Here is a 13,237-nt window from a genome sequence, read left to right on the forward strand (position 1 = left end):
ATGTACATGTAAAACAAACAACAGCATCAAAATGGAAGTAATATCTGTTGAAAATGAGCTCGATTATGAGCATATGTAGAATTTCCAATGTATTTTCAAATACAAATAAAATTATAGTTTAAAATTTTTGTCTATAATTCTTAATTAATTTACAAGATATCAATTACTCCAACTTTTGTTAGTCATTTTTTTTCATATACTTTTCCAAAAAACAACTGTCCAGAGTATGAAAATTAAAGAATTTATATCTTCATTAAATAAAACTTAGATTACTCATGGGACATTGAGAAATTTTGTGGATTTAAATAGATATCCTGTACTATTAGTCTTGACAGTTTTGTTTGTATTTTAGACTGTGGACATTAGCACCTCACATGGTTTATGTTTGATGGCTTATAATAACAACAGTGCAAATGTTGTTTAGCTATGAATGAAGTTACAAAGAAATTTTTAATATGAAAAAATTTGAAAACAATAAATAAGATCAAACATAAAATAGAAAGTGTTGGAATTCGTGATTGGTAAAGTCTTCCAATCTCTCAGATGCCTATATTGTTTCTTAGCATAACAAGTAACATGGGGAATTGGAATATGAGAGCATGTCCATTTCCCTTTGATGTTTAAGAGGCAATGATTGACATAATGCTTTGATCCTGCTTCTTAAATAGCAATGTTTATTTTTTATTTTTTAAATTTGTTTTAATTAGGTATACATGACAGTAGAATGCATTTATGCATTTTGATATATCATACACAAATGGGGTATAATTTCTCATTTTTCTGATTGTACATGTTGTAGAATCACATCAGTCATGCAGTCATCTATGTATATAAGGTAATAATGTCTTTTTTGTTCTACTTACCTTCCTATCCCCATATCCCCTCCTCTCCCCTCCCCTCACTCCCTTCTACCTAAAGTAACTCTATTCTTCCCTAGTGCTCCCCTTTATTGTGAATTAGCATCCACATATCATCTCACTCCAGTCAGAATGGCAATTATCAAGAATATAAGCAACAATAAATGTTGGCGAGGATGTCGGGGAAAAGGTACACTCATGCATTGCTGGTGGGACTACAAATTGTGCAACCACTGTGGAGAGCGGTATGGAGATTCCTCAGAAAACTTGAAATGAAACCACAATTTGACCTAGCTATCCCACTCCTCGGTTTATACCCAAAGGACTTAAAATCAGCATACTGCATTAATGCGGCCACGTCAATGTTTATAGCAGCTCAATTCACAATAGCTAAACTATGGAACTAACCTAGGGATCCTTCAATAGATGAATGAATAAAGAACATGTTTATATATATATATATATATATATATATATATATATATATATATATATATATATATATATTTTCCCCCCTATGGAATATTACTCAGCCTTAAAGAAGAATGAAATTATAGCATTTGTCAGTAAATGGATGGAGTTGGAGAATATCATGCCAAGTGAAATAAGCCAATCCTAAAAAATTAAATAGCAATGTTTATAATATTATTGCTACCTATACTCATGTGATATGTAAATAATGAGAAACTGTATGTTTATCAATGGTCCTTAGATTCTTGAGAATCTTTTTAAAAAGATGTTAAAGAAATAAAATAGTTGGAAATAAAAATAGCTAACAAAATGCATCAAAAAGAGATTTTTAAAATGATCAATATGAAAGAGTGATTGAGATAGAAACACAAGGCCTAACATATATCTACTAGAAGTCCCAGCTAAAAGGAAATAAAAATGTTTGATTATAAAGGTTGAAATTTTCCAGAAATAAAAAGGACATAAATCCACAATGAATATGACATATCCAAATATATTTTTAAAAAATTATATCTTGGAATATTGTATCGAGAGCATAAGACATCAAAGATGTGAAGAAAATATTTAAAGAAATCAGAAATAACAAATCACTAAAAAGGAATGGTATTAGTCTGACAGTACACTTCCAAACAGTAACAACATAAGCTAAAAAATATCTTGAAAATACACAGTTAACCCAGTGGTGCAGGCCTGTAACCCAGCTATTTATGAGACTGGGGCAAAAGAATTAGTTCAAGGTCAGCCTGGTCAACATAGGAAGATCCCATCTCAAAACAAACAAAGTATATATTTTTTAAAAAACTGTCAAATTAGAGTATACCCAGCTAAACTATCATATGAAGATTAAAGTTAAGACATTTTCAGATGAATGGAGAGCAGTATTTAAAGAACTTCGAATGTGCTGCAACCTGGAGAACAGGCCCAGCGGCCTGCCAGTGTGGTAGACAGATCACCCCAATTGGAGGAGAGGCCTAGCTGACACCTGCAAGGTAGGCAGACCACACGTCTAGAGAAGGGGCCCAGCGGCCCGCCGCCTACATGGTAGATAGATCACCCCAACTGGAGGAGGGGCCCAGCCGCCGCCTGCACCTGCACAATAGGCAGACCGCACTACCCGGAGAAGGGGCTCAGCAGCCCGCCTGTGCGGTAGACAAACCTCCCCAGTTGGAGGATTCCAGCCTCCTGCCAGTGGGGTAGACAGACCACTCCAACTGGAGGAGGGGCCCTGCCGCCCGCCCATGCGGTCACCTGACCAAGCTCTTGACAAACATAAGGTTTCCCCAACACCCCCACCTCATCAAACCCTTATGAGAAAAACTGATGGAATCTTCTTGGAAAATCCCACCAACCCTGAAAACACACCAACCGGTTGGCTGGCGTGGCTACCAGTGCGGTTCTGCAACAGATCAGGCACCTGGTTTACATCTCAGAGAATAAGAGTAGAGAGGCCAAGGTGGAAGCTCAAGTCCTCTCACACTGACTACCACCACCATCCTGAACCCAGAGACTCAAGCTAGGAATAGACAACGCCACCAACTGGAAGAAATGAAAACAGAGTTCTGAGAGACATTTTTTTTCTTTCTTTTTCTCTCTTCTCTCTCTCTTTTCAGCCATTCACCCAGTCTCCTCTACCCTTCCCCCTCAGGTCTTCGAAAACTCAACACATGTGAAACCAAAAATTGTACACGAAAAAGGTCTTTAACAACTGAATCATGAGAATAATACACTATAGAGGAATTGCATATGCCCCACCTCCCTTCCCCCTTTTTATTTCTTTTCTTTTTTCTCATATTTTCTTTTTCCCGCTCTCTTTTTTCTTTTCCTTTCCTTGTTATTGGTTTTCCTCCCTCTTACTCCCTCTATCCCACTTGCAACCCCCTAAATTTTAATATTCATAAGTAGGGTAATCTTATAAATACAGATAGGAATTTGAATCTATAAATTCTTCCATAAATTACCCATCTATTAGATAGAGCTCTCCAAAGTTACTAAGTTAGATTAACCCCATACCCTCACTCCTTTCCCCATAAACATAACATCCTACACCTGAAATTCAGTTTTCTTCAAACTACCAGAAACGGTATGCCTTTCATGAAACTAATGACTATATTTGTAAACGATAATCGAAACCAACATTTGTAGACATAGAGTCTGGCTATAAATGTAGTAATAAGGAAAACGTGTGCTTAGATGATGTACTATTGATATTGAGAACTGTTAACATTGTCTTTCTCCATAAAAGGGAGACTTTGCAACTATACAAGAGCAATATAAATATATAGGGGAAAAATTAAAAAACTCAACAGTTTCACAAAGCAGAAAGAAACACGAGCAGAATGAAAAGACAAGGAAAGAAAGGACCACAAACAATGTAGATCAACTCAACTTTAGAAGAGGTAATATCTGCAGCAGATGGAATGTCAGATAAAGAATTCAGGATATACATGCTTCAGATGATCTAGAGTCTCAAGGAAGATATTAGACAGCAAAATCAGACAATGAAAGATCACTTCGACAATGAATTACATAAACAAATCCAAGAAGCAAAAGATCAACTATACAGGGAGATAGAGAAATCCTAGAAATGCAGGAAGCAATAAAAACAGAAATCCTAGAAATCCAGGAAGCAATAAACCAAATTAAAAACTCAAATGAGAGTACTACCAGCAGAGTAGAACACTTAGAAGATAGAACATCAGACAATGAAGACAAAGTATTTCAACTTGAAAAGAACATAGACAGCTCAGCAAGACTGTTAAGAAACCATGAGCAGAACATCCAAGAAATATGGGATAACATAAAGAGACCAAACTTAAGAGTCATTGGGATACAGGAAGGTATAGAGGTCCAAACTAAAGGAATGAGCAATCTGTTCTATGAAATAATACAAGAAAACTTCCCAGACTTGAAGAATGAGACAGAATCCCAAATCCTAGAAGCCTACAGGACGCCGAATGTGCAAAATCATAAGAGATCCACACCTAGACACATTCTAATGAAGATGCCTAACATACAGAATAAGGAGAGAATTTTAAAAGCTACAAGAGAAAGGAAGCAGATTACATTTAGGGGTAAACCAATCAGGATAACAGCTGATCTTTCAACACAGACTCTGAAAGCTAGAAGATCCTGAAACAACATATTTCAAACGCTGAAAGAAAATGGGTTCCAACCAAGAATTGTGTATCCAGCAAAATTAAGCTTCAGGATGGAAGATGAAATTAAAACCTTCCACAATAAACAAAAGTTAAAAGAATTTGCAGCTAGAAACATCTTCAAAACATCCCCGGCAAAACATTACAGGAAGAGGAAATGGAAAATAACAATGAAAACCAACAGCGGGAGGTAGTACAGTAAAGGGAAAAAATAATCAAAGAGGAAAAACAAACCATGTTAAGTAACATAAATAAACAAATATGGCTGGAAGAACAATCCATATCTCAATAATAACCCTAAATGTTAATGGCTTAAACTCACCAATTAAGAGACACAGGCTAGTAGAATGGATCAAAAAAAAAAAGATCCAACAATATGCTGCCTACAGGAGACACATTTGATAGGAAAAGACATACATAGACTGAAGGTGAAAGGTTGGGAAAAATCATATCACTCATATGGACCTCGGAAACAAGCAGGATTGTGCATACTCATATCAAATAAAATAGATTTCAAGCCAAAGGTAATCAAAAGGGATAAAGAGGGACACTACATACTGCTCAAGGGAACCATACACCAACAAGACATAACAATCATAAATATATATGCCCCAAACAATGGTGCAGCTATGTTCATCAAACAAACTCTTCTCAAGTTCAAGAGTCTAATAGACCACCATACAATAATTATGTATTAATAATTATGTATTTTCTCTCACCACTGAACAGATCTTCCAAACAAAAGTTGAATAAAGAAACTATAGAACTCAATAATACAATTAATAACCTAGACTTAATTGACATATATAGAATATACCACCCAACATCAAGAAGTTACACTTTTTTTCTCAGCAGCACATGAATCCTTCTCAAAAATAGATCACATATTATATCACAGGGCAACTCTTAGAAATTATAAAGGAGTAGAGATAATACCATGCATCCTATCTGATCATAATGGAATGAAACTGGAAATCAACGATAAAAGAAGGAAGGAAAAATCATGCATCACTTGGAGAATGAACAATAGGTTACTGAATGATCAATGGGTTATAGAAGACATCAAGGAGGAAATTAAAAAATTCTTAGAGATAAATGAAAACACAGACACAACATATCGGAATCTATGAGACACAATGAAAGCAGTTTTAAGAGGAAAATTCATTGCTTGGAGTTCATTCCTTTAAAAAAGAAAAAAAAACAACAAATAAATGATCTCACACTTCATCTCAAAATCTTAGAAAAAGAAGAGCAAAACAACAGCAAAAGTAGTAGAAGGCAAGAAATAATTAAAATCAGAGCTGAAATCAATGAAATCGAAACAAAAAAAAAATTGAGAAAATTGACAAAACTAAAAGTTGGTTCTTTGAAAAATTAAATAAGATCAACAGAACCTTAGCCATGCTAACGAAGAGAAGAAGAGAGAGAACTCAAATTACTAGCATACGGGATGAAAAAGGCAATATCACAACAGACACTTCAGAAATACAGAAGATAATTAGAAATTATTTTGAATCCTTATACTCTAATAAAATAGAAGATAGTGAAGGCATCGATAAATTTCTTAAGTCATATGATCTGCCCAGATTGAGTCAGGAGGATATACACAACCTAAACAGACCAATATCAATTGAGGAAATAGAAGAAGCCATCAAAAGACTACCAACTAAGAAAAGCCCAGGACCGGATGGGTATACAGCAGAGTTTTACAAAACCTTTAAAGAAGAACTAATACCAATACTTTTCAAGCTATTTCAGGAAATAGAAAAAGAGGGAGAACTTCCAAATTCATTCTACGAGGCCAACATCACCCTGATTCCTAAACCAGACAAAGACACTTCAAAGAAAGAAAACTACAGACCAATATCTCTAATGAACCTAGATGCAAAAATCCTCAATAAAATCCTGGCGAATCGAATACAAAAGCATATCAAAAAAATTGTGCACCATGATCAAGTAGGATTCATCCCTGGGATGCAAGGCTGGTTCAATATACGGAAATCAATAAATGTCATTCACCACATCAATAGACTTAAAGATAAGAACCATATGATCATCTCGATAGATGCAGAAAAAGCATTCGACAAACTACAGCATCCCTTTATGTTCAAAACACTAGAAAAACTAGGGATAACAGGAACATACCTCAATATTGTAAAAGCTATCTATGCTAAGCCTCAGGCTAGCATCATTCTGAATGGAGAAAAATTGAAGGCATTCCCTCTAAAATCTGGAACAAGACAGGGATGCCCTCTCTCACCACTTCTGTTCAACATAGTTCTCGAAACACTGACCAGAGCAATTAGACAGACGAAAGAAATTAAAGACATAAAAATAGGAAAAGAAGAACTTAAATTATTATTTGCAGATGACATGATTCTATACCTAGCAGACCCAAAAGTGTCGACAAAGAAACTACTAGAGCTAATAAATGAATTCAGCAAAGTGGCAGGATATAAAATCAACATGCATAAATCAAAGGCATTCCTGTATATCAGCAACAAATCTTCTGAAATGGAAATGAGGACAAGCACTCCATTCACAATATCCTCAAAAAAAAATAAAATAAAATAAAATACAGGGGGGATAGTAGGGGATAGGAAAGGTAGCAGAATACAACAATCACTAATATGCCATTATGTAAAAAGTTGAGTGTGTAACCGATGTGATTCTGCAATATGTATTTGGGGTAAAAATGGGAGTTCATAATCCAATTGAGTCAAATGTATGAAAGATGATTTATCATGAGCTTTGTAATGTAATAGAGAAAACAATCATGAAATTCATATGGAAAAATAAAAGGCCCAGAAAAGCAAAAACAATTCTAATCAGGAAGTGTGAATCAGGTGGTATAGCAATACCAGACTTCAAACTATACTACAGAGCAATAGTAACAAAAACAGCATGATACTGGTACCAAAACAGGCGGGTGGACCAATGGTACAGAAATGAGGACACAGAGACCAATCCACAAAATTACAACTATCTTATATTTGATAAAGGGGCTAAAAGCATGCAATGGAGGAAGGATAGTATCTTCAACAAATGGTGCTGGGAAAACTGGAAATCCATATGCAACAAAATGAAACTGAATTCCTTTCTCTCTCCATGCACAAAAGTTAACTCAAAATGGATCAAAGAGCTTGATATCAAATCAGAGACACTGTGTCTATCATAATAAAAAGTTGGCTCCGATCTACATATTGTGGGGTCGGGCTCCAAATTCCTTAATAGGACACCCATAGCACAAGAGTTAATAACAAGAATCAACAAATGGGACTTACTCAAATTAAAAAGTTTTTTCTCAGCAAAAAAAACAAGAGAGGTAAATAGGGAGCCTACATCCTGGGAACAAATTTTTACTCCTCACACTTCAGATAGAGCCCTAATATCCAGAGTATACAAAGAACTCAAAAAATTAAACAATAAGATAACAAATAACCCAATCAACAAATGGGCCAAGGACCTGAACAGACACTTCTCAGAGGAGGACATACAATCAATCAACAAGTACATGAAAAAATGCTCACCATCTCTAGCAGTCAGAGAAATGCAAATCAAAACCACCCTAAGATACCATCTCACTCCAGTAAGATTGGCAGCCATTAGGAAGTCAAACAACAATAAGTGCTGGTGAGGATGTGGGGAAAAGGGTACACTTGTACATTGCTGGTGGGACTGCAAATTGGTGTGGCCAATTTGGAAAGCAGTATGGAGATTTCTTGGAAAGCTGGGAATGGAACACCATTTGACCCAACTATTCCCCTTCTCGGTCTATTCCCTAAAGACCTAAAAAGAGCATGCTACAGGGACACTGCTACATGGATGTTCATAGCAGCACAATTCACAATAGCTAGACTGTGGAACCAACCTAGATGCCCTTCAATAGATGAATGGATTAAAAAAAAATGTGGCATTTATATACAATGGAGTATTACTCTGCATTAAAAAATGACAAAATCATGGAATTTGCAGGGAAATGGATGGCATTAGAGCAGATTATGCTAAGTGAAGCTAGCCAATCCCTAAAAAACAAATGCCAAATGTCTTCTTTGATATAAGGAGAGCGACTAAGAACAGAGTAGGGAGGAAGAGCATGAGAAGAAGACTAACATCAAACAGGGACGAGAGGTGGGAGGGAAAGGGAGAAAGATGGGTAATTGCATGGAAATTGAAGGAGACCCTCATTGTTATACAAAATTACATACAAGAGGAAGTGAGGGGAAAGGGGAAAAAAACAAGGGGGAGAAATGAATTAAGTAGATGGGGTAGAGAGAGAAGATGGGAGGGGAGGGGAGGGGGGATAGTAGAGGATAGGAAAGGCAGCAGAATACAACAGACACTAGTATGGCAATATGTAAAACAGTGGATGTGTAACCGGTGTGATTCTGCAATCTATATTTGGGGTAAAAACGGGAGTTCATAACCCACTTGAATCAAATGTGTGAAATATGATATTTCAAGAACTATGTAATGTTTTGAACAACCAACAATAAAAATTCTTTTTAAAAGGCAATAAAAAAAAGAACTTGGAATGTATGTACTTGAGTAGTAGAGAAAGTGAATCCAAATGGAAGGAATGATACATAATGATCAAAATTAAAATGAATAAAAGGAAAACACTGAACAAGGATTATGTGAATGAAATAATAATAATAGGACTATTTGGGGATATATTTTTAATATGGAACAAAAATGCTTCCAAATATTAGTATAAATGGAAAGAAAGAATAAGGTAAAGTGACTTAATGTCCTTGTACTGTTAAAGTGAAAAGAAGAGATATTGAATACATAGGGAATTTTAATGGCAATTGTAAAAATAATACAAGCAGAATCAGAGGAACTATAGGAAAGGTAACAGAAATAAATAAAGTTTGATTAATCTAAGAAGAGGCAGGAAAGGAGCAAAAAAAAAAAAAGAAACTCCCATAGAAAATAGAAAGAGCAAAACAAGATAGTAGAAATTTATATACAATCAATAATAAAAGTAAATAAATGTAAAATTTGTCAGTTAAAAGAGAATTACAGAACATTTAAAATCTAATTTAGTATTATACAGCAGTTAAAATTAACAGACTATGTATATGAATAAGGAAGAGTCTGAAAACATAATGTTGAATGAAAAAAAAGAGAGGTGAAAGAATATTGCAAGATTATGCCATTTATGCATATTTTAAATATTCAAAAGTACAGTGTATATATACATATACACATATATATCTATTCATAAATAAAACTTAGCCTCATCAATACATAGAGAATTCTGGTGTAGACTTCTATTCTGTCTAGCCCCAGAATTCAGACGTAGGTCAATAGATAGGAATGGCTACAGATTTTGGTCTAACACACATTCATTTCCCTTATGTGCAGTTTCAATTACCAGTGGTCAATCATGATTTGAAAATATTAAATGAAAATTTTCAGAAATAAAGAAATTCATTAGGTTGTAAATTGTGTTTCATTCCAAGTAGATAATAAAATCTCATACCATCCCACTCTATAAAGCCCAGGACATTAGTCATCCCTTTGTCCAGTGTATTAACAAAAACTACTGCCTGCTGGTCACCTAAGAGCCCTCTTGGCTCTCAAGTGGACCACTGCAATATCACAGTGCCTATGCTCAAGTAAGCAGGTCAGCAGTAGCCTCACACAATGGCTGTCTTTCACTGAACTTCATCTCATCACATAGACATTATATCATCTCACTTCATCCTAAGAAATGTAACTACAGTACAATATTTGGAAAGACAGACCATTTTTTCACATAACTTTTATTAGAGTTTCTGTTATAATGATTCTTTCTAAATTATTGTTATTTCTTTACTAGGCCTGATTTATGTATGAAACTTTATCATGAGTATATAGGGGGAAATATTATATATACACACACACACACACACACACACACACACACATACACACGTATGTAAGTATATGCAATATATATACAGTATATGTGAGATAGATAGATAGATATCTCTCTCTCTCTCTCTCTCTCTCTCTATATATATATATATATATATATATATACACACATTTAAGTATATGGAATATATATACAGTATATGCGATATATATGTGTATATATATATACAGTTCTATTCTACACTTCAGGCATCTACTAGGGAACTTGGAAGTTATCCCTCATGGATAAGAGGTTAGTAATTATAAGTAGCAACTCTACAACAATTAAAATTACATGAAAACTAAATGAATACTCTAATATTATGTTGAACTGCCATGCCTGGCATGTCTAAGAAAGAAGACCATCAGGATTGTTATGAAGCAGTAGTTCTCATCATGATGTTAGCATCATGAACACTTGGAGAATTTGTTCAAACAGACTGCTGAGCACCATCCCAGAGCTTCGGACACAGTAGATCTAGGTGAGGCCAGATTATCCATATTCTAACCTGGGAATTGAAACTCCCCAGGTACTGCTGGTGATAATGAGCCAGTGACCACAATTTGAGAACCACTGCTTGAGAGGATATATCCTGCCATTACTGGGAAAATTCATGGAAGGTGGAGACAGATGTTATTTTTTAATGGGTACAGAATTTCTTTGGGGGATGATTGAAAAGTTCTGCAAGTGGATAGTGGTGATGGTTGCACAACAACATATTTAATGTCAGTGACTTATACACTTGAGGGGTTTAAACAGAAAAATTTATGTTTTACGTATTCTACCACAATGAAATATTTGTGGCTGGGGATATATGTGGCTCAGGGATATAGCTCTTACCTAGTATGTGCAAGGCTCTGAGTTCCATCCCAGTACTAGAAGGAAGAAAGAAAGAGAAGAGTTGGGGGTGGGGGTGGCAGGGAAGGCAGAATCATGCAGTTACATCTGAACTTCAGGAAAACAACAAATAATTTTAACTTAAGAATATTCTATGAAAAATATTTGGACAGACTTAAATTTAAAAAAAAAAACAACACTTGTTGCTTTCCTCAAATTCAATGTAACCGGGCATCTTGTATTTTATCTGACAATTCTGACAGGAGATACTCAGCAACTCAACCTAGGTACAAAGAAATAAAGAAGATTCCAGACATATTTTAGGATTAAAATTAATAGGACTTAGTAACCAAATGGAGTGAGACTCTGTTTTAAAATGGATGTGCCCTTGGTGGCAACTAAGAGTCACCCCCCATCCATTCACCATTCACCTAACTTGTACCCTGTGCCTAGTACTGTAGGAGCTAGAGAGCCCTCAGTGAGTAAGGAGCTTAAAGCTCAGTGGAGCCCTTGGACAAATGAGAAGACAGGTGAAACAAGTACTTGAGCTCTATGGTGGCAGGGCAGATATGAAGGAGAAGCACCCAGGGGACCTTGTCATTACCTCCCAAAAACCAGTGCCCATCTAAGGAGGGATTGCCCAGCTGGGACCTGGGTAGAACCTGTTGTCAGCAAATTCATATAAAAATCTCATAAATTTTGATGGATGTCAATCCTGCTACCTTCTTGCAATAATGATTTTAAAGATAACAAAAATGAAATATAATATATTGTTAAGTTCTTTCCCAGCCATAGATTCCCCAGCACCAGCATACAACAGTGTGTGGGGCCTGAGAAATGGGCAGCTTCTAAATCAGGTTGATGTTTTGGCTTTGCCTTGGAGCTCACCAAACTGGCCCTCACTGTTGCCTCATATACCCTACGCATCCATAAATTATCACTTCATTAGACACACTGTAGCACCACTAAAATTATATCCCCAAAATGCTCCATTAAAGGGCCCCGGCTCCTTCAGGAGGAATGAGTCATGAAGATTAAAGAAAAGTCATTTCTAAAATCTCTGTATTTCTTGGGAAATTCCCCGAGGCAGCTGAGCAGCAAATTAACTTGCTTTGTTGGTGGGCTGGATTCTTTGTAACTTTCTGAATCTACAGACACATTCCCCTCATCTTTTGGATTTTTCCAGAGGTAAGCAGTGTGGATTTCTTGTCAAGTTTGGTAATGATTTAGTTGTATCTAAATTGGCTAAGATCCTGGGGTGGGGCAAGGTAACCTAAATATATGCTCCACCTTGATTTCAACCCAAGTGAGTGTGACCTTTATTACTGCATGGGCCTAGGAGGAATGAGGGCAAAGCCAGAGAGTGCATGATCAGAGGAATTTTAGTCAGGGAAACATTCTGTGTGCTACCCTAATGATGGTTATGTTATGTATTTATGAAAACTCACAGAATACAAAATACAGAGAACCCTAATTTCAATTATGAACTTTAATTAATAATAATATATCAGCGTTGATTCATGACTTGTAACAAATGTACCACACTAATGCAAGATGTTAAAAATAGAGGAAACCAGGTGGGGAGTGAGGGAATATATGGGAACTTTGTACTTTTCTGCTCAATTTTTCTGTGACTCAAACTGTTTTTTTTTTAAAAAAAAAAAAAAAAAAAAAAAAAAGATGAAGTCTATTAATTTAAAAAAGAAGAGGAGGTTGCAGAATCCTCCCAGTGTAGGAGTAGGGTAGAGGCAGCACAGGCAAGAATTGGACAAATTCATAAATGGTTGAGGCTAAAACAAGCAGGACTGTAAGTACTTACAGGGTTAGGACTGTTTTGTGATCTCTGTATGTACAGCACACTGCACTCTATCTGCTATATGAATGAAAGAGTAGATGAAATGTGAGAGAAACTGATCCTGTGATATGTTAAGGCAATTATCAATAGTTAAGTAGATTAGAAACACCAAGGAATTTTTCTCAAAACACATAAACCTACTAGTCCTTTTGCTTGA

This window comes from Callospermophilus lateralis, chromosome 2 (genome assembly GCF_048772815.1).
Source record: "Callospermophilus lateralis isolate mCalLat2 chromosome 2, mCalLat2.hap1, whole genome shotgun sequence".
NCBI lineage: Eukaryota > Metazoa > Chordata > Mammalia > Rodentia > Sciuridae > Callospermophilus > Callospermophilus lateralis.